The sequence below is a fragment of the Pteropus alecto genome, unplaced genomic scaffold (genome assembly GCF_000325575.1).
Source record: "Pteropus alecto unplaced genomic scaffold, ASM32557v1 scaffold312, whole genome shotgun sequence".
Lineage (NCBI taxonomy): Eukaryota > Metazoa > Chordata > Mammalia > Chiroptera > Pteropodidae > Pteropus > Pteropus alecto.
In genome coordinates this window covers 2088363-2111398 of record NW_006433948.1, presented here as the reverse complement: position 1 = coordinate 2111398, position 23036 = coordinate 2088363, and the positions used below count along the sequence as shown (strand labels likewise).

The 23036-nt window shown below is 36.5% G+C and overlaps 1 protein-coding gene and 1 pseudogene across 13 annotated transcripts in view; one reads left to right on the top strand and one right to left on the bottom strand.

Annotated features, from left to right (window-relative positions):
• The window catches only part of EDA (ectodysplasin A), a 284129-nt gene that overhangs the window by 179807 nt on the left and 81286 nt on the right, over nucleotides 1-23036 (bottom strand). The window lies entirely within an intron of this gene.
• On the top strand, nucleotides 22917-23035 carry LOC112477187 (annotated as a pseudogene).

Below are 23036 nucleotides of genomic sequence, written 5' to 3'. Positions count from 1 at the left end.
GCTTGTCCCTATTATATCTACTGATACCTAAACAAGATTTATTATAGCAGTTTCCCTGCAGACTCTGGCAAGTGAATTTAGTCTGATTTTCTAAAGGAAAGTCCAATGTGATTGACAGATGAAAGGCAATTAAAGTCTAAAATCTCAAAGCTCGTTGGTTTATTTTAAATTTTATGCCAGATACTCACCCATCATCGTATTTTGTTTAGCCAGAGGGCACTGAAGCTAACTGATGCATCGGATAGAGAATTTGAAACTATGCTGTTCTGGGGAAATTTGCATAACGTCCCTCAAATTTCAGGGGTTGACCTCAGTGCTCACAAGCACTGTACCAACTGAAGCCATTCTACTGCTAGGTCCAAACATAACACATCAAGCCACTGATTGGTTTAATTCAGTAAGTGAGGCTATTTAAATGTTTAATAATTTACCTTCATTATACTGCCAAAGTTGAAGTCACATAAAGGAGCAGTTGCAGCATTTTGTAGCCATAATTCATAGCCTTCCATTCAATCTAGATATTTCAGTTGCATTGTCATGTTTTCAAACTGATAAATCCAATTACTGTTAGAGAGCATACCACTTGCTCCCTTCAGAAAACATTTTTCATTCACCAATAAACATCTCATCGGAGACATTTGAATGCCCACCAATGTATGTTCCTGTAATATATACTTAGATACAAAAGCAAAAACATGAAAAGTAAATTTCTCTCTGTCTGAAAGGTCAGTCTACAATGGATATACTGACATGCAAAGGAGGACAACTACTAAAGCCCAAGGGCTTCTAGGAAATCTCCCTCATGCTCATCAATGCTTATTTCTAGATACCCTGCCTAATTCTAGAAAATACTTTCATGCCTCACATGCATTCAGGTAAGGGCATCAGGAATTGTATCCTACCAACCATCTTTGTAAATCTTACCTTCAGTCATGGGTTCCAAAGAGCATCAAACCAGAAACCTTCTACTAAAGCCCATTTCAGAGCAATAAGATGCTATAATCACAGCTGTGTTTTCCACAGACCACAGCTAATTTAAAATCATTCCCATTTTTCTGTGCACTAGGTGGTATTTATAGCTAATAATGAAAGTAGCTCCTTTGTTCCAAAGCACCTGTGCAAAGAAAACACCTTCCCTTCCCAACACCATAAAGAATATAATCTTACCTACCGACATTTGAAAGGCCAAGTGTTTTAGTTATTGACCTTGCTGAGTTCTAACGACATCAACTTTTGTTAATTTCATCCTTCAGCAGAATGTAAGGGAAATCACTTTTCCTCTTTCTTCTCTATCATTTCCACCAAATTCAGGTTGCTTAATGAATGTCACTGATAGTCCATCATCTTAAAAATTAATTTGAAAAGTAGTTTTGGAAAAAAAAAACATTTGTTTGGAGATGGGGTGCTCAAGAAGCCTGGGCTATCGACAGTCCACACATCTGAATTATGGACATACTGGACCACGTGTCACGAAATGCTTTATTCAGCCAGCTGGACACACAGATTTCAAACTGAGAAGTGCAGTGCTTCCTACCCGAACAATGCCCCTGTGGATAGTCAATAAATCTTTATTAAAAGCCTCCCTTGCAGAGGGGAAAAGGGAGACACAAAGGAACCAGGGGAGGGCTTCTGTGACTATTTCTGGAGGGAAGACTTATTGGAGACAAAAGAGAATGTCTGCAAGCTTTCCAGCAGAAGGAATTGGGGACTGAGAGAAGTAGTCACAAGTCACTGTGGAATAAAGGGGATTGGGCAGTCATTCTAAACCTTCGATAACTAGATTGCTATTCACCAAAAATTCACAACCTCCTGTTTGGAAAGCATTGTTACATTTCCCTGTTGCCAACAATAACATCTGTTTTTAAAAAGTAAGGGTCAGGAGTTACATAATAAATCTATATGCCAACACCTCATTTTTCTAGGTAACTTATCCAGCACCTTCAACTATCCAGAATTAGTCAATAACGTAGAAGACAGACAAAAATATATATGTTCTAAGGATAATCAAGCATTCAGATTTATGTTCTTTACTCATAAAAACATGTAACAAAACATGATGGTTAGGTTCTCATAAGAGGATCCCCTATGTCCTTTTTGAAATGCGTATTACTCTTAAAATTATAAGTGACAAGCATATTTATCTGGTTTCCAGGGGCATAACCGATTAGGAGTAGGGGAGCTGCCAAAGCCATCAAGTCATAACAGCTGACAGCAGTGAAAGAGATTAAAGAACTATAAAGAGCAGATAGGAAATTTTACAAGCATAGCAGTCTGTGGATATTTAGTGTAGGGACAAACAATTCTATTCATAGCAAATGTCTTCGGTGGAACAATTGTAGTAAAGCAAACCAAGGAATTGAGGTCCATAAAGATGGCAAAATTCTAACTTTGTCCTGTTTTTGTCATTTGGTAATATTGTATACCAATAGCTCTAAGCAGAAGGCCTTCTTGAGGTGGTGTGATAGAGTAGGGGGAAAAACCAAGACTTACTAGTTATATGGCTTTAGATGCACCAGTTAATCATCAAATCTTAGGTTTTTTTTTTTATCTGTAAAGTGTGGATACTTACTACTTCCCCCACAGGATTGTAATGATGATAAAATAAGATACTGTATATAAAAACACTTCCTAGAACATAAAATGCTAAATAAATGGTAGTTTTCCAGTTTCTTTGCTCTGCTTGCTCCAAAATATGATTATAAGAATACACAGTGGTTATCTTAGCTTTTTCCTAACTGTGCTTTCTAATTGAACACATCTCTCTTCCTCTTATATTTGCAAGTAATTACGGTACTATCATTCTAAGTAGACCAGAACCCTACAGGCATCCTTGACTCCTTTTCCATTCATGTCTGAGCAATGACTCTGTTCATATTCCCACCTCTCTTACAGCTTTCCTTTCCTTGCCATTCCTTCCCATACCTCCTTGTCCAGACTGTTAGAACCCATCTCTAACTGGTTCTTCTATATCTAGTTTTCCCTCACTCCTTTGAATTTTTATATACCTTCTCTAAATACAACTTTGTGTATATCATCCCCTGGATCAAAAACTTTCACTGGCTTCCCAGTACCCTCAGGATAAAATCCAAACTCACCAAACTGGCATTTATAAAAACCCATGGGAGGAATTTGTCATAAGTTTCAGGAAAAATCTGTGCTGCTTCTGAGAACTTGGTTCATTTTACCTTATGGACACCTGCAAATCTTACAGCTAATATTTCCCTCCTTGATCTGTCTGCTAAGACACTCAAAGACAAACTTAGGGCACAACTATGAAGTCCCTAATGCTGTTGACTTGGTGTAAACCTTAACATGACCTCATTTTAGTTTCTTACATTTATTTTCTCTTTACACTCATTTCTCAGCCAATTAGTTAATCTTGTTATGATAGTAATTTCTCAGTAACCTAACTCAAATCATTGTTACAATGAGGCAAATGGTATTGTGAGACTAAGGAAAATACCTTATGAACAGAAGTGGAAAAGAGGCTGGGTAGCAAAAGGGGGCAGGAAGGAGAGAAGAATGAGGATGTTCACTATGTGAAGATCGACATTAGTTCAATTGTAAAGAAAGTAGACAGAGCCCTTTGGGGAACATTTACTATGTGACTTTGTAATGAACTAACATGGAAACAAATGAAGCATTTATTTAAAAATCTGTTCCTGACAACATCTGTGAAAAAATGAAGTTCTAATGCAAACTTTTTGTCTTAAAGCATTTTACCAAACAAAAATTTAATAAAATCAAAGCTAAGCAGAATATGACAATGACTTACATTTATACTGTTTTGCTGCTTACAAAGCTCTTTCACATACAATATCTCCTTGAAACCATTCTGGACTATTCTTTTCTCGATTGTAGAAGCTATTTACACTGGCAAGAACATGTTGCAAGCAGCATTCTCCAGATCTGGGTCTTTAAAAATGTGGTATTTGCTGTAACAGAGTTTTATGTGGTATGTTGTTTACCTCCCCCAACACTCTAAATCCTCCTCTGCTGGCATTTTACCTTGCTCTCTAAATCACCAAGCTCTACCATGCCAATGGCATTCTGGACTCTTTACCTATTCTTATGTTGAACCTCTTTTCAGACACAAGATCCAACTCTCCCTTCCTTTTACTTACCTGCCCCCCCCCAGTCCCAAAAGAACAGCCTGCTACTTCTTTGCACACCTGGGCCACTCCCTCTCCAACCTCCACCTTTCCAAGAATGCACTTGTTTTTGAAGCATTTCAGCTATGAAGACCACCCACCATGGGGCTCACTTATTGTTCTCATTCCATATTGCACCGCATCAACTTGTGTCTTTAGATTGTAAGCTCCTCAGAGAAAGGATTTTCTTCTTTGTTTAGTGCAATCAACCTATTATAAAGTACTGTGTATACTTACAGACTATCACTAATACGGTTCTTCCTGGGTTTCACTGGAATTATCCACTGAGTCATGTGATTGCACTTGGGCATCATTTTTCTTACCCTGAATTATTCGGGGCCCTCTTCCAGTTTTTTTTTAGAGTAAAAAAATTAGCACTTTCTGCTTTCAAGAGTGCTGTCAGCTACACATTTGAATGTACATGCTTCATCCTGCTTCATTCTATTTCTTACAAATAACAGTATCAAGTTAAATACTTTCCAAGAGGCTGCTATGAAAGTAAAACACTAAGCCATTTTCCTTTGGGCTAATATACAGATAATCTTACACAGATAATCCTGGGGTACAGAAAAATTACACTAGTCCACTTGTAATGGAGTATATTCCAGCTACCATTAGTTAGAATGCTATATCAGTAGAACGATGCTGGTTAAGAAAATAAAGTCACTGATTTCCCCTGAATAATACATCTCATTCTTCAATTACTGTAAATGTTTAATGACTTGAAGATCTAAAAATTAAAATGCATTAGAAGATAAACAGATGAGATAGTACATAAATTTTTATGTGAAATCAGGAGTCAGATATAATCCCAATTTCCAACCTCAGCAGCAATTGGTTTCATAAGTATCGATATGAAAATAAAAAGATGTGGTATCTTTTTTTTTTGACAAATTGTCTCTTTAAGTTTATACTTAAGCATTTTCTCAAAAAAAATTGCTGAATATAAATGCTATCTCAAGGTCTAAGCAACAACGAAAAAGCCAAAATGTGGGCAATGAAAGAGGGAGAAGCAAGTACACTAGGATAATCTGTAAACTGTGATTGCCAAACTAGCTCTTTCTAAAGACAGAGAGGTAACACCTTGACACTGAATCTTCTTTCTCTAGGAAAATCTAGTTTATATCGCCGGAACATTTCATCCAAGATTCCTATTTCATCCAATCTATGGGCAATAGTCTTACTTCCTACCCCACTGGAATTTGAGGCTTATGCTCAATTATCTGGATGAATCACAATGCCTAACCCTTGCTCTTTGTATATACAAACGAAAATGGACACATTCTAAATACTGTACCTGGCATTTACAAGTAGTCTTAAAGGAAAGTTCCAAAGAAGAGCATATGGCAGTAGTAGAATTGGAGGGATATAAACATGAATTGTTTTAGCATCTAAAGTATAATTCAGTATAAATCCTACTTGAGTGACACACAACAAAAATGAGACAAATTGCTTGAGAATGATGACTCCATAGGAAAAGACACTGTTGTGTTCATATCTGTATAGAGTATATTCCATAGAAAGACTGACTCCATGTGCAGATCCTTGCACAAAGTATATTAAACTTATTCTTCCATCAATACCTGGCAGTGCAAACATACCGGGACAGGTGTAGATTCCATCACCACTGCCCCTTAGTGAACATTTCAGAGGTGTGTGGCTAACAGAAAATAAAATATGATATGATAGGTGAAGTCAGGATGATTAAGATTTAGATTATTGAAATGCCATCTTGAGACAATATCTACAATAGCTTTATTATGAAAGTTCAGTTTTCTGTTCACAATGTTTTATAGTGCCCATGCCTGCAGAATTACATATGTCGATTTTCTTCCTTATGAACATGTCGCTGTTAAATTAAGCAGCTAACATAGTATCTGCTGGAATAAAGTTAGGATATCTTTTCAGTTATAAAGAAAGAGGTAGGGACTACAATAAGTCTTTAATGTAGACCAGATGATAATCTTTTTGTCTCCTGAAAGAGATACATTGGGTTAAGATGATTTAACATTAAATTCTTGGAATCATACAATCAACACTATTCAAAAAAGAGAGATTTCAACTAATTCTCAACTTTGGAATTAAGTTGGCTCAATAAATGTTAACACTGAGCTATCACACTTGATCATCCAAGGTTGGTCAGCACCCCTTTAATTACTAAATTATTTGCAGCATGCCCTTTAATTACTAAAGAGACATAGCTTAACTAGCTTCTTCTTTGTCCAGCAGGATCTCCCAGGACTTTTTCATGCAATTCATTCAGAAAAGTGAGAAAATCAAAGGAACCAGGAGACTAACACGACACTGGGAAAGAGAAAAGGGACTCATGTTAAATACAGGTAAGAATTTATCACTAATTGATGTCCCTTCAACCAACCCTCCTGTTTCTTTGAGTATTTTTTTTTTTTATGATTGGTGTATTGCTAGAATCACATTCCCAATCCATAGGACCAGAAAATAAGGGAGTTCACCTCATGCTGTTAATGGCAAATTAGCAAATGATCACAACCTAGCAGTAATGAGTAAAGGTCATAAAAGCAAACTTCTCACCTCTTCTCCAGGTTTATCCTCTTCTTTGTCCCATGAAACAGACACAAAACCAGACATTCGCATTATAAACTAGCTGTTACTGAATTAGGGCCAGGAAAAAAAAAAAAACATTTGCTTGTATAGATTTGTAGTAATGTCAGCGCAACAAAGTACCATCACTACAGAGCCTCTAAGAGGGGATGGAAATATCTTTGTTTTTGTAATGGGAGTTTACTTGAATAAAAGGAAAAATGTCCTGACAGTGGAAGTCCTAAACACAGAAATGACTTAGAAAAAGGTTACAAAATTTCATTCCCAAAGGCTCTTTAAAAATAACATACTCATCTTCCTAGAAAGGTTTAGATAGAGTTGAGCCTAGAGAGAGGAAGATGGATGAGATCTCTCTAAATCCATGCAGCCCTTTAACTCTAAAAAGGGCCTTAATTCTGCTGCACCCCACAGACGGAATAAGATAAATGTGCTGCTTATAATTACTAAACTGATCCATCCACAGAAACTGATTTTTGCCATTTGATGCTCACAAAGCCTCGCTTGGTAGTTCCTCTAACATATAAAGAATGCAATTATAAGTTGTTTTTTTTTTTTGGTGGAAATACTTGGGGAAAAAATGGGAGTGAGGAGGAAATATCTTGGTTAATAGGGGGAAAAATCCACTTCTCCAAGAAAAAAAACTATAAGAGAAAGGTTTTTTTTTTTACTTCATCCCTTCTACTGACAGAAGTGATAGCACCCCATTCCCACACGCAAAAAAAGAAAAAAAGGAAACCCTAATGAGAGGAACGGTTTCTAAAACGACACATTTGCCGTCATATTAAACTTTGGATAACAGTGTTTTCAAAGACTAATATCCTATTAGATCATATGTCAGCAGAGAGTTATCTACAATATTTGATATAGTTCAGTGTTCTTAGACAATCTAGGAATTCCTTACCTGCCTTGGGACCTATATCAGCTCCTGTCCTGAAGCCAGGAAAAGACTTATCATGCCATAACAGGCACCTCTGGTCCTACTTCAGAGCCAATGTAAACCTGTGTTTCAACTCCCAGCTGATTGCTTTCTCTGTTCTGCCTACTTTACTCAATGACCTAATATTCTGGGCCAGTCTTGCACTGTTTGATTAGCCTTCTATCCAAATGTTTGTTTATTTAATCTTATTTAGCAAGCACTAATAGGGATACTGCTTTAAGCACTTTATCGATATCAACACATTTACTCATCAATACAACATTATGACGAAGGTTCTATTATCTTCATTTTATGGCTGATAAAACCTTAGGCTTAGATCATGTTAATTAACTGACCCAAAGATCATACTGCAAGTGAGTGGTGGAGCAGAGATTAGAACCTAGGCAGCTCAAGAGTCCTTGTTTTTAGCCAATACAGTATGCTGTCTTTACTAAGGAGACAGTCAAATGGTGGTCGTTGGTTTATCAATTATCCTAAAGATTCCCTACTTTCCTTTTTTTTTTTAAAAAAAGTAATATTAAAACTACACTTCTTTAAAGGCAATCAGCATCACTGATTCTACTGTTGTTTACATAATGCACACATAACTAATCATAGGACAGGCCTTTTTAACATATTCCTTAGTAATAAAGCTTTGCACACTCCTGAGGGATGAGCAGGAACAGAACTTTTCAAATCACCTAATTTGTTGTCCCTTTACCTATCAACTCCCTTTCATAAGCAGAAGAGTGTGGTTTTCATTTCCAAAGACTTTTCTATTACAGCTTCAACAGGTGAATCCTTGGATCCTAATTAGCCTGAGGCTAAAATTAAGGTATCTTTATCACAGTGAAGGAACCTAGAAAAGCTGAAATCCTCCTCTCAAATCCTGGAACTCCAGGTTTTCCCATTCTCTCCTGGGTCAGGCAGGATCTCTTCTGTATCTGCCAACTGCCCTCTCCACCACCACAGGAGTGAGCTAAGCAGCTTCTCACCTTCAGTTCCCAAGGAGCTACTTCCCTCCTCCTGCACTTGCCCTCCTTACCAGCATGGCAGCTGTTGAATTGACTGCTGTTAGTTGGTCAATTCCAGGGCTTTGCCTGCCTCGTTCAGGCTTTTCTTTTGTGGACCCGCTAGTCCTAACCACCACCATTCCAACATTCTATTTTTGATCTACCCAGATAGGAAAACCAGAAAGAGAAAATAATCTTCTTTCCTTTCCTCTACCTCCACATCCAAGCCATCAGCAAGCCTTGTTGACTCTATTTTCAAATTATAACACAAATCCTTCCACTACTCTCATTCTCCATTGTTACCATCCTAATTCAACACCATATGATCTCTCTGAGAAAAGCAGTTGCCTCCTAACTAGTCTCCCTGCTTCCACTCTTGAACTCCTACAATTCATTGTCCACTCTGCAGACAGTAATCTTTTTAAAGCACAATCCGATCAATTACACCCCCTTAAAAATCTCTGATGGCCTCTCACTGCACTCAGAATAAAATCCAGATTCCTTACTATGGCCTATAAATCTCATTTTGAGTGATCTGGCCTCTGCTGACATCTCACAACACTCATGTTTTTCCTTGGTTCCTAAGAAAAGCCAAACTCTTCCTAATCTCAGGGCTTTTGAACTCACTTTTTCCTTTACCTATAACACCCTTTCTCTCCTGGCTTGGTGTGTGCCTACATCTATCCCAGCTATAAGGCTCAGTTTAAATGTTATCTCCTCAAAGAGGTCTTCTACCCTCTTATCCAATCATAAGTATCCTCTCCATCATTATTATCTGTTGATTTCCTTCATAGTTATTATATGACATGTTCTTAGCTATTTTTTTTGAAAATTGTCCCCTCCCCAGTAGGGCTGTAAGCTCTAGTGGGGTAGGGACTATGTCTCTTCATGACTGTATCTCCAGTGCCTAGACTTTCAGAACATATTTTTGAGAGTGGGGAAACAGCTGCCCATTACAGTGCATGGAAGAAGCCACTACTAGTGTTAGACCTCTAACTGAAGCTTGAGCCTTCCTGAAGTTGCACTTCCTTGCTGCTATACAGGACATCAAATTCCTTCCCACTTGGGGCCACATCAGTACCGAGTATTTTCTCTCACACCATTTCTAGAGGCCAGGAAAAATATGACCCACCTCTCCCCCAACCATCCAGAGGCTGGTGCCTCTCTTCAACTGCTTTGTTCTGGTGCCAAGACGGTGGAGACAAACTCTTTTTGGTCAGAGAAAAACCTTCATCTTTTCCTATCTGCATTCTCTTATAGGAGTTAAGACTGCTTACCTCTCACTTCAAAACACTTTTGCTTCCCTTCAAGCCAGATTTTATATGCCCAAGACTCTAATTTGTACCCTGTTTTCTGCTCTGAGAAAGACCATACTGGAAGTTACAGAAGATATTCTGTTCTGTGGGCTAAAAGAAAAGAAATCAAATCATAAGAGAAGTCCGAAGAAACCTACCCTTTCCTGTAATAAAATTACACCCAAATCTTTAAGAAGACACAATAGAGGAAGATGATTTGTAGGAGAACAGAAGTTTAGGTTGACAGGGGTAGCTAAAACTTCAGAGTTCTGAGCCATAATATCTATGTAGAAACTTTCCCTAAATTACCAATCTTAGAAGGTCTGGGTGTGATTTCACTAATGGATCAGGCCAGTTTCTTTAAAAGGCCTATTTGCAACATTTCCATGGCAACCTGGAGCAAACATGACTTCTTACTTTGTGTTTGCATAAAGGAGACAGAGCTAAAATGCAAACCATGGGAGAGAAAGAGAAAGAAAGAGACAGAGAGAGACAGAGAGAGAAGGAAAGGGGAGACAGAGAATGAGAGAGACAGAGAGAAAATGAGAGCAAGAGAATGAGAGAAAACAACAGAGAATGAGAGAGGAGTAGAGAAAGATGGAGGGAGGGAGGAATAGTAGATCTTGGTTTTTTGTAATTTACCTTTTATGACAAAATGTTTCTAGGACACTTGATATTTTGGAATACTGATAAATCAACTCCATTAGTGAAGCTTTTAGTATTTTATTTGTGGGATCTCTTCCTTCTTAATTACCAAAGAAAAGACTGTTTAGATGCTCTAGAGGACAGAGGAGCAAAAGTAAAAAGGTTCTAGAGCTCAAAGCCATGTATTTGTTTTTTCTTTTGTGATAGCTCTGATTAAAGGTTAGTTAATGGAAGACAGGAGGCAGAATCATTAGATGGCATGATCACCACTCTCAAATAGTATTAACTACAAGAATTACTGCTCTTATCTATTAGTGCGGTGACTTCCAAACCTGTCTACCAAATGTTCTTATATTATCCTCCAAGACCACATTTCTGAAAGATTCAATCTCCTACACAAATGGCATTTATTAATCATTCTTTAGATTTTATTAACTGAAAACATATCATAACTTCTGGTCCATATGAAATGATGAGTATTATCACATGTTGATAGAATTCCAAGGTGAATCATAGAAATTGGATATATTAATTAGTATGTGAAAACTGCTCAAAGATCCCTATTCCTGTCTTTCACAGACTCCAAATCAATTAAATGTGATCTAAAATATCCCATATAGTTCTACAGTGGGGAAAAAAAAGTGATGAAGAAATAAATTTTTCTATTCAGAAATCCAAAGCAGAGATGAAGAGGAGCTAGTTTCAGGGTTGGTGCTATCTGGACACCACTGTAGGCAGAGTGAGAGAGAGTAAAAAACATGGGTTCTAGAGTAGGCAGATCTGGAGGTGACTGCCAAATTCTACAAGAATATACCAGCTTGTGCCCTTAGGCAAGAAATTAAGTTTCAAATCTTTAACTGAAAATGTGGATGACATCACCTACTTGAAAGCACCATTATGAGGATCAGATTAGAAGTATATAAAGTACCTAGCAGTACTACCTTCCTTGCCCCACAACTCTTATTACTATAAACCACAGTGTCTTTTGCTTAGTGTCTAACATCCTCTTCTCAAAGATCATCTGCTGGCTGGTAAAACCAGTGAGTGAATGCCATTGAGGGGTACAGTCCAGAGTACTTCTCTAGCTCCTTGCATTATTTCATTAAACTCTTATCTAACATGAAACCTTTTAAATTTATCTTTATTGGGGGGTGACATTTCTTAATAAGATTATATAGGTTTCAAGTGTACAATTCAATAATATGTCATATGTATAATTCATTATGTGTTCACCACCCAAAGTCAAATCTCCTTTCATCACTCCTTTACCCTTATCCACCTCCCCCATGAAACTGGATTATCCCATTTTACAGAGAAGAAAACTGAAACTCATAAGCAAGCCCTACGCCACTTCTATTTCTTTAGTAGAATTAGTATTTAAGTCAAGGTCATACTTAAGAGAATGCTTTCTTTCCACCATTTACAATTGTTTTAGCCCTGGCCTTCCTAAGCCTCTCTCCAGAAAGAATATTTGTAGAAAACATACTACTTCCTCACTTCTAAATCAATCAAATAACATGCAACTTTTAATTACCTGTTTTCTCTGTTAATTTTCTGGGTACAAAGATATGCCGAACTATCTATAACATTGCTTTAAGAGTTCATGCAGTAGAGTCATGCATTAGATAGTAGTGCTATGAACCAAAGAGTATAGTAATAATTCCAATGATAAGCCTTATGGGAGGCACAGGGCTTCAGAGTCAGACACCCTGGGTCAGAATTCCATATCTATCTGCTCCTGGCTTGCTATGTAATCTTGGAATAGATACTTCATCTTTTTGAGCTTCAGTTTCCTCCTCTGTAAAATTGGAATATAATACCTACTTCTAATTGTTGTCTGTAAGGATTAAATGAGACAATGCATTAAAAGGCATAGCACAATGCCTGGCACACAAATGTTCAATAACAAGTTGTCAGTTTTATTATATCACCTTGATATGCTGAAGAGTAAAACGCCAATACACTGTTTTCCTGAAAGATACATCATTCATACAGGGAAGGCTAGAGGGCTCAAAGCAGGGTATCCAAATCAACAGGAGACATCCACTTGTTTTCTTCATCAGATATTACTGACATCACATCATTTGTGACCAGATAAGTAATTAAACTTCTCTTATAACACCAAAAGAATATTCTGGGAACATTATATAACAGTCTCTAAATCTGGTGTCTCATAAAATGTCTCCATCTCATGTAGCATGAAGTTTAAGTTCATTGATTCAGACCAGATGGAAATGTTAACACATTTCCAAAATTAGCCACCCTAAACTATTTCCAGCTCTTTATAAAATAAAAAACAGGCCATGGATATTCTGCTAATGCCTAGGTATTAGACACATCCACCTACCTGGGGTGAATTACCCTAAGACTTTATATGGATAGTTAACACTATCTTTGGTTATACCTCAATTTTTTTAAATCACACAATTTTAGAAACGTACTAGCATCATTTTCACTTGGATGGTGGTCGAGAAGGGCATTAGTTACAGAAAGCCAAAATATCATGGTGTCACACCAAGAACACTTAATGGAAGTTACAGACTGACTTCTCATGTAATCTTAGCCCAGGGAATCAGCTGTATAGCCCTTACTTTCCTTGTGTGCATAGTAAGTGAATCGACACAAGTGATCTCTTCCAGCTCTAAAAGTCTACCATCTTAAGTCTGTACATTAATACAAATAAATGAGAGTCCATACATACAAATTTTCAACTGCTAAATAATGTCAGTATTTAGCAGTAACTACTAGATATTATGGTCCAATCCTTTTCTATATCCCTACCACAAGTGATACCTTAGGCAATTTACCCACTGATATATGGGAAGTAAAGACAGTAGTAGTAATAGTGGTGGTGGCAGTGGTGATGCTGGTAATAGTAGGTAAAACTTATTTCAACTTCCTATGGACCATATCCCGTCAGAAACACCTAACAAATATTAACTCATTTAATCCTCACATCACTAGAAAGGATGTACACTTATTATCTCCACTTTGTAGAAGAGGAAGAGGAGGCAAAGTGAAGTGACTTGTTTTAACCACTGGAGGCAGAATTCAAACTTAGGGTTTCAGCTCTTAATCACTATGCCAAAAGAAAGTAGCAGAAGAGCTACACCAGGAATTCTACTTCCAGCCAAGACGGAGTAAAAGGGACCAAATTTACCCTCCCTCCTTAAACAACTAGAAAACCAGAAAGAAAGATATAAAACAACATTTTTTTAAAAAAAAGATATTTGACAACATGTAGCACAGGAATGTAATTCCTCTAAAAAGGGAAATAAACAAGGTATATACATTTACTGCCCCAGTTTACTGTGTGGAGGTAGCTTTTAAGCCACAGTGCAAGGAGAGGGAATTCAAACAGAGCCCAGTAGTCTCCATGAGTTGAAGAGGCAGAGAATGGAGTTCAGAGAGGTCAATTTGGTTTGAAATTGTGGAGGAGAGTACAGGAAACAAGAGAACTGCATAGAGTATGAGATCCAGAGAGCTACAAAGAGGTCCCCTTTGAGTCCTTAGTTGATTGCCAAATTTGCCTATGCATGAGAGGGAGCTATTCGAAGCTAGGGATAAAACCTTCAGAAAAAATAGGGATGGGGAAACGACTTCTAGGATAGTGGCAAAAGGAACCCAACAGATTTTCAACCCAGCTAAAGAACTATATAAGTGGTGAAAAATTTTTAAAAGGTAACAACCATTAAAAGTCTCTGGAAATTGTCCGAAGTGTAAATAACAAATGAAGAAACATTTCTTCAAGAAAATGTACTAAATTTTGGTAAGAACAATGAGATTCTGTTGCATTTAAGATTTGATCCATCCCCTGTCCCCAGCTCAGTGTGACAGAAACTCTACTCTGCAGCTGCAGCCAACAACACAGGGCTCTCTCTCCTCCCAGTTCACAACCTAGAGTTACAGTGTCATGTGGGGATGAGTGGCATTCCCACATTGATCATCTCGCAACTATGTGTTTCAGAAGCTCTAATTTGGGTGGGCATGGCTGAAAGACAGCCTTCTTCCACCCTGCTACCACTTGTAAGGCAGATACTCTACTCCAGGCATGGCAGGCCAACAATACTGGGCCTCAAATGCCTTCATCTCAGCTAACTTAAAAGATAAGGTTCCACACCAGGAGAGGAAAACCAAGAAGTCCAGAAGCAACCATCTCCACCCAGCACACCATGAATAAAGCAGGGATGTGAGAGGAGCAGGCCACTGTCTCAACCTCTACTCCTAGAGGAATGGGGTAGATCAGCGGTCTCCAACCTTTTTAGCACCAGGGACTGGCGCTCCTATGAGAATCTAATGCCTGATAATCTGAGGTGGAGCTGAGGCTGTGATGCTGGCGCCGGGGAGAGGCTGCAAATACAGATGAAGCTTCGCTAGTTCATCCACTGCTTACCTCCTGCTGTGTGGCCCGGTTTCTAACAGGCCATGGACTAGTACCGGTCCACAGTCCATGAGTTGGGGACCCCGAGGGTAGGCATTTTTCCCAGGGGCACAGAAAGGCCATAAGAATAGAGGACTCCTTAACTCTCCTAGAGGAAAGTTATGGAGTCCTCTATTCTTTTACTTGGAGCAGAGCATGAGGAAGTTCAAGCCTCAGAGCACTGAGGAAAACAATGTAGATTTTGGTGATAAGCTCTTAAGAAAGGGCTGGTTGCTCCATGACAGCAAAACCATACATCAGCTAGAAGCCAAACAGATATAACCAGGGAAAGGTAAAGCTAACAGGAGGCCTCCTGGGATCAGAAGAAATCTCAATTATTGGTCTCAACACTACCCCTGCAATAGAGCCTGAATTTAATTGCATCCTATGGAGCAATTTATGCCCCAGCGCATTGTCAAAAACAATAAATCAGGTGGCAATTACTGGCAGTAATAGCTGACTACGATAGCAACAGAGACAGACACCATAACAGAGAGATCAGAGAAAGAGACACTGAAATAGGATTCTGCTAAAACCGCTGCCATCTCAAAGTGATTATGCACATGCCAAACTTGTGCCCTCTGAGGAGACACCAGAGGCTTCACACTGTGAGAAAAAATAGACTTCAATGAAATAGTATAGCCAAGTCATAAGCAACAAACAACAACAAGCCCTAGAAGGGGAGGGCTGTAATCAGTACTCATATTGCTATAATATGTCATCTCAAATGTCCAGTTTTCAACAAAAAAATTATAAAATATTCAAAGGAACAAGAAAGTGTGACTAATAGAGAGGAACAAAATAATAGGCAATAGAAACGCTTCAAGAGGCCTCAGACGTCAGACTCAACAAATAAATTCTTCAAAGCAAATAGTATAGATGTTTTAAAAAACTAAAGGAAATCATGATTTAAAATGTAAAGAAAGTTATCATAACAATGCCTTATCAAACACAGAATCGAAATAGATAAAAATTATTCTTAAAAAAGAACCAAAGACAAATTCTAGAGTTGAAAAATACAATAACTGAAGTGAAAAATTCACTAGAGAGGCTCAATAATAGATTTGTCAGGCAGAAGAAAGAATCACTGAACTTGAAGAAAGATCAGCAGATTAGATAATTCAAAGAACAAAGGACATGAAATAAATAAATAAACAAACAAACAAAGCCTCAGAGCAATGCAGAACTCCATTAAATATACCAACATATGTATACAGAGTATCAAGAGGAAACAGAAAAAGGCGGAAAAAGTATTAGAAAAAATAATAACTGAAAACTTCCCAAATTTGGTGAAAAACATTAACCTACATATACAAGAAGTTCAATAAACTTTAAGATAAATGTAAAGAGAAAAAAATTAAGAAAACCAGAATGGTAACAGGAAGGTTAATATAATAAATTCTACAAATATAAAACAGTTCTCCTTTGTTATCTCAGTTTTTTAAAAAATATAAATTATATAAGATGATACATATACCAATGTATAATTGAGTTTGTAACATGTGTAGATGTAGCATGTATAACAATAATAATACGAAAAGGGGAGAAGGGAATAGAGCTATATATGGGTAAAGCGTCTATATCCCACAGGAATTAAGTCAGTAAAAATATGAACTGGATTATGATAAATTAAGATGGATATGGTAAGCCCTATAGCAACAATTAGTAAAGTAACTCAAATATAGTGAAAAAAATCATAAAAGTAATTAAATTATTACACTAGAAAATATTCACTTAGTGCAAAAGAAAGCATCAAAGTGCAAATACAAGTGGAAAAGGTACAAGACAGAAAACCAAAAGTAAAGTGACAGATGTAAATCCAACTACATCAATAACCTTAAAAATGAATGGTAAATAATCCAATCAAAAGTCAGAGATTGTAAGACTGTGTTAAAAAAGCAAGATCCAGCTCTATGCTGCCTATAGGACATATACTTTAGATTTCAAAGATATAAGTTGGTTGAATGTAAAAGAATGGGAAAAGATAGTTCATGAAAACAGCAACCATGAGAAAGATGGAGTGGCTGTACTAATATAAAAGATTGACTTTAAAAAAAATTACTAGAAAAACAAGTACATTATATAAAAATAAAAGAGTTGATCCATGAGGAATAATAATTATAAACCATGTATTTACCTAACAACAGAGCCCTAAAATACATGAAGCAGAATTTGACAGAACTGAAGGAAGAAATAGACAATTCAATAATAACTGATGACTTTGATACCCCATTTTCAATAATGATTAGAACAACTAGGCAAAAGATCAACAAAGATATAGAAGACGTGGACAAAACTATAAAGCAAATAAATTTAACAGACATCAATAGAACAATTCATCCAACAAGAGCAGAATATACATTCTTTTCAAGTGTACACAGAACATATCCTAGACATTTATAAAACATATGCTAGGCCATAAAACCATCCTCAATAAATATAAGGAACATCAATCATACAAAGTATGTTCTCTGACTACAATGAAATGAAAGTAGAAATAAATAACAGAAATTAATTTGGGAAATTCACAAAAATGTGAAAATTAAACAATATGATTCTAAAAAATCCATGGATCAATGAAGTAATCACAATGAAAATTACAAAATGTTTTGAGATGTATAAAAATGAAGACACAACATACCAAACTTATGAGTGCAGCTAAAACGATGCTTGAGGTAGAGCTGTGTCTACATTCGAAAAGGAGAATGATCTCAAATCAATAAACTTCTACCTTAAGACATTGGAAAAGAAGCGCAATCCAAGCCCAGAGCAAGCAGAAGAAATTAAATGATAAAGATTAGAGAGAAGATCAGTGAAACAGGGAAGAGAAAAAAAAGAGAAAAATCGATAAAACTAGAAATTGGTTATTTCAAAAGTTTTACAAAATTGAGAAACTTTTAGCTAGACTGACAAAGCCAGAGAAAATAATCAAATTAGTAGAATCAGGAAAAAAATAGGAGACATAACTACTGACCTTACAGATTAAAAATATGATATCTAAAATGAAAAGAATACTGATGAGATTTAACAACAGATTAGACACTGCACAAAAGGAACAGTAAACTTAAATACTAAGCAATAGAAACCACCCCCAAATGAAGCAGAGAGAGAAAAATGACTAAAGATAAAAGAAAAACAGATCATTGGACTCCTGGATGTAGATGAAGGTAGAAAAAAACAATGACCAAAAATTTATCAATTTATTAAAAATGATAAGCCTGAAAATTCAAGGTCAACAAATCTCAAGCAAGATAAACATAAAGAGAACCACACTAAGGCACCTATAATCTAATTCTTATAAACTAGTGATAAGAGAAAATGCTAAGAGCATCCAAATTAAAGGCATATTATATAGGCATACTGTGCTTTATTGTACTTTGCAGATATTGCATTTTTTTACAACATCCCACCAGCAAAAAGATTAAAACTGACTGAAGGCTCAGATGACAGCATTGTTTAGCAATAAAGCATTTTTTAATTATGGCACGTACATTTTTAGTCATAATGATATTGCACACTTAGTAGACCACAATATAGGTGGTCAGGAACCAAACATGCAATATGTCAGAGGTCTGCCTGTATAGAGGAACAAAGGTAAAAATGATCACAGATATCTTATCAGAAACTATGCTATTTAGAAGACAGTGAGTGGAGTGATATCTCTAAAGTAAGGAAAGAAAAATCTGCCAACCTGGAATTCTTGACCCAGTGAAATTGTCTTTCAAAATTGAGCACTAAGTAGAGATGTTTTCAGGCAAACAAAAGCTGAAAGAATTCATTACCAGCAGACTTATGTTCTAAGAAATTTTAAATGAAGCTCTTCAGGCAGAAGAAAAATGATGCCAGAAGAAAACTTGGTTTATGTAAAGGAATGAAGAATACTATAAATGGTAAATGTAAAAGACCTTTTATAATTTAAAAAATCTCCTTAAAAGATAAATAACTGTTTAAAACAAAAATGCTATCAATGCCTTGTGGGGTTTATAGCGTGTGTAGAAGTAAAATGTATGCAGGATTACAATAGCATGAAGGGTGGGAAGGGCAAATAAAAGTATATTTTTGTGACTTGAATACTCATATCTATAAAGATATCTGCACACCAATGTTCATAGCAGCATTATTCACAGTGGCCAGGACATGAGAGCAACCAAAGTGTCCTACGATAGATGATTGGATAAAGAAGCTGTGGTACATATATACAACGGAATATTACTCAGCCATAAGAAGAGATGAAATACTGCCATTTATGACAACATGGATGGACCTTGAGATAATCATGCTAAGTGAAATAAGCCAGACAGAAAATGTTGAAAATCACATGATATCACTTATATGTGGGATATAAACCTAAAAGCAACAAATGAGCAGGACAAACAAAAAGAGACTCATGGACATGGACTATAGACTAGAGGTTACCAGAGTTTAGGGGGTGGGGAAGGAGGAGGGAGGTAGACAGGGTAAAGGGGGTCAAATATAGGGTTTAGGGGGAGAGCGAAGTGGGTAAAAGGGATCATATATATGGTAGCTGAAGGAAACTAGACTTTGGGTGGTGAACACACAATAGAATATACAGATGTCAAATGATTATGTACATCTGAAAATTATAAGATTGTATTAACCAATGTTACCCTAGTAAACTTAATTTTAAAAAAAGTATATCTTTGTATAGGTCTTAGACTATATGTGAAGTAGTATAAAAGTTTAAGGAAGACTATAATAAATGCAACCTAGTGTAACCACTAAAAACAAAGAAGTATAGCTAATAAGACAATGGTGGAGATAAAGTCAAATTATAAAAATTTCAATTACTTCAAAAGAAAGCAAAAATAGAGGATAAAAGAACTAGAGAACAGATAGAAAAAAATAGAATCCAAGAGCAAAATGGTAGATTCCAACCCAAATGTTACCACAATTACATTAAATAAAAATTATCTAAACATTTAAATTAAAAGCCATAAATTGTCAAATTGGAGTTTTTAAAAAACACAAGCAAACTCTTTGCTGTCTCTGAGAGAGCTTACTTGAAATATAAATATTCAGTTAGTTTACAAGTGAAAGGATGAGTACAAGTTTTGGCCAAGATGGAGAAAGCCCACCACAGCCTATCTCTCCTGTAGATACAACTAAAAATGATGGACAAAATACAAAAAATCAAGTACATGAAGAGTAAAAAGTAACAAAAAGCAGGTATATTGTGAAAGAGACTTAAAACTTAGAGAAAGGAGCCTGCACCAAGGTGGATGTCCAATATTTATTTTCTCTTGCAGATTTTCCTTGAGGGTGGATCCTAGTTGCAGAACTGCACAGTAGAGCACTGGTATGACTGGTGAAAATTTCAATGGAAACCCTGTGTTACCAGGCAGAGTAACCATAAAAAAGACCACAGAGTGAGGAGAGTAATTCTATTGTTTTTTTGTTTTGTTTTGTTTTCTCTAACAGCTTTGTCTAGTCATAGAGTTGTTTGGTAGTGATGGCTGTGTGAGCAGCTAAAAATTCAAGGAGATCTTGTCTTTCTGGCCAGAGGAACCAGAAAAGGGAGCACCCATGGCCTCAAGAGTTTGTGAAGGAAAGTCTGTACAGGAGAGAGAGAAAAAGATCCCCTAATTCTGTGAATGAACCAGTCTTGTGCTCATCCCTAAGTGTGCATGTGCAGGAAAGACCCAAAGGATCATAACAATACTTTGAGGGATAAACTAAGACTTAAACTTCCACCCAATACTCAAACACCTGAGTGGCACACTGCACAAAACAGAAATAAAACAGAAAACGAATGACTTGGAAAACTGAACTCAAATTAGAATCCTCATCCACAGAAGGCAGGATAGAACTTGTGGTCTGAACCTAACTTAGTTGAATGCCTTCTAAGAAAAGTTCTCTACAGGATTATAATGTGACCCATAGTTTACATATAATTTCACAATGCCCAGGATACATCCCAAATTGCTCAACATGCAAAGAACCAAGAAAGTGTAACCAATTTCCAAGGGAAAAGCCAATAACAGATGCTATACCCTATATGACCAAGATGTTGGAATTTTGATAGACTTGAAAGCAGCTTATTACAAACATCCTAAGATGACCTCCTGATGATTTCTTGTCTCCTAGTAGCCACAGCTTTGTGTAATCTCTCTTTGAGTGCTGTATCTGTGATTTGCTTCTAAGCAATAGGATGTGGCAATGTGGTAAGATTTCACTTCAGTGATTATGTTATATAAGACTGTCTTAATGGACTACAGAGAGGGATTCTTTGCTGGCTTTGGAGATGCAAGCTGCTATGTGATGTAAGCTATCTATAGAGAGGACAATGTGGCAGGAAACTGCAAGCTTCAAGGAGCTGAGTTGTGCCAACCACTTTGTAAACTTGGAAGAGGACCCCCATCTCCTGATGAGAATGTAGTTCAGGTGACACATTGTAATTACAGCCTTGTGAGACCCTGAGCAGCTAGGCCATACTCAGACTCCTCACCCACAGAAACTGGGAAATAACGTGTGTTGTTTGAAGCTGCTAAGTGTCTGAAAATTTGTTATGCCGCAATAGAAAACTAATACATATCTATTGAAATTATGCTACATGCAGTAAAGGTAAACACATTTTAAATGAATGGAAAGACAGTAATTCCAGCAGAAAAAAAATTGAAATTATAAGAACAAAAATGTAAATTTTAGAATTGAATAATATAAGATCTCAATTTTTTAAAAAGTGACTGATGGACTCAATAGTACCATGCAAATGACAGAGTAAAGGGTCAGTGAGCTTGAAGACATATCAACAGAAATTATCTAACAAGAGTAACAGAGTTGAAAAAATATTGGGAAAAAAAATAACAACATCAAAAGTGCTAACAGTCATGTCATTGGAATCCTAGAAGAAGAGATAGAAATGGGCATAGAAAATATATTTGAAGAAATGATTGAAAACTTCTCAAACTTGGTGAAAAGAATGTGTACAATATTTAAGAAGCTCAGCTAACTACAAAAGCATGATAAATCAAAGAAAACTATGCCTAGGCACATCATAACTAAAGTGCTGAAAACCAAAGATTTTTTTATTCTTTAAAATTACACATCACATATAGGGGAAAAACGATTAAAACAATAATGAATTTCCCATAAGAAGCCATGGGGTCAGAAGACAGTGGAAAAGTATATTTAAAGTGCTAAATAAATAAACAGTGAACCAAAACTTCTATATACAGTGAAATAATCTTCGGAAATCAAGGCGAAATAAAGACATTTTCAGATGATGGAAAACAAAGAAAATTCTTCACCAGCTGATCTCCTCTAAAGGAAATTCCTCTAGGTGAAGGAAATGATAGATAGAAACTTGATGTTAAAAAATGAGAGAGCAACAGAAATAGTAAATACCTGTGAATATTAAAAATTACACTCAAGTACTTTAAAATCTGCATGAATATTGGAAGCAAGACTCATAATACAGTATGTGGAATTTTCAATGTATGTAGATGTGATACATGTAACAATGATAAAGTGGAGCTGGTAAACAGACCCATACAGTTGTAAGGCATCTACATTTTACTTGAAGTGGTACAACATTAACTCATAGTATTAGGTATGTACTTTGTCATTCATAGAGCAAGCACCAAAATATAAATATGAGATATTGCAAAATCACCAACAGATAAATTAAGATGGACTATTAAAATCACTCTAATATTTAAAAAAAGCAGGAAATGGGAAACAAAGAATAGAGAGGACAAATCAGAAAATAAATAATAAAATGGTAGAATAAAGTCCAGCCATAAAAATAGTTACGCTGAATGTATATTGTATATGTAATAAAGGACAGATTGTCAAACTGGTTTTAAAAAACTACATGTTGTCTACAAGAAACCAACTTTAAATATAAAGACATATAAATTAAAAATAAAAGTAAGGGTATACAGCCATGCTACCCTGAACAAGCCTGATCCTGTCTCATCTCGAAAGCTAAGCAGGGTTGGGCCTGGTTAGTACTTGGATGGGAGACCACCTAGGAAGACCAGGTGCTGTAGGTGT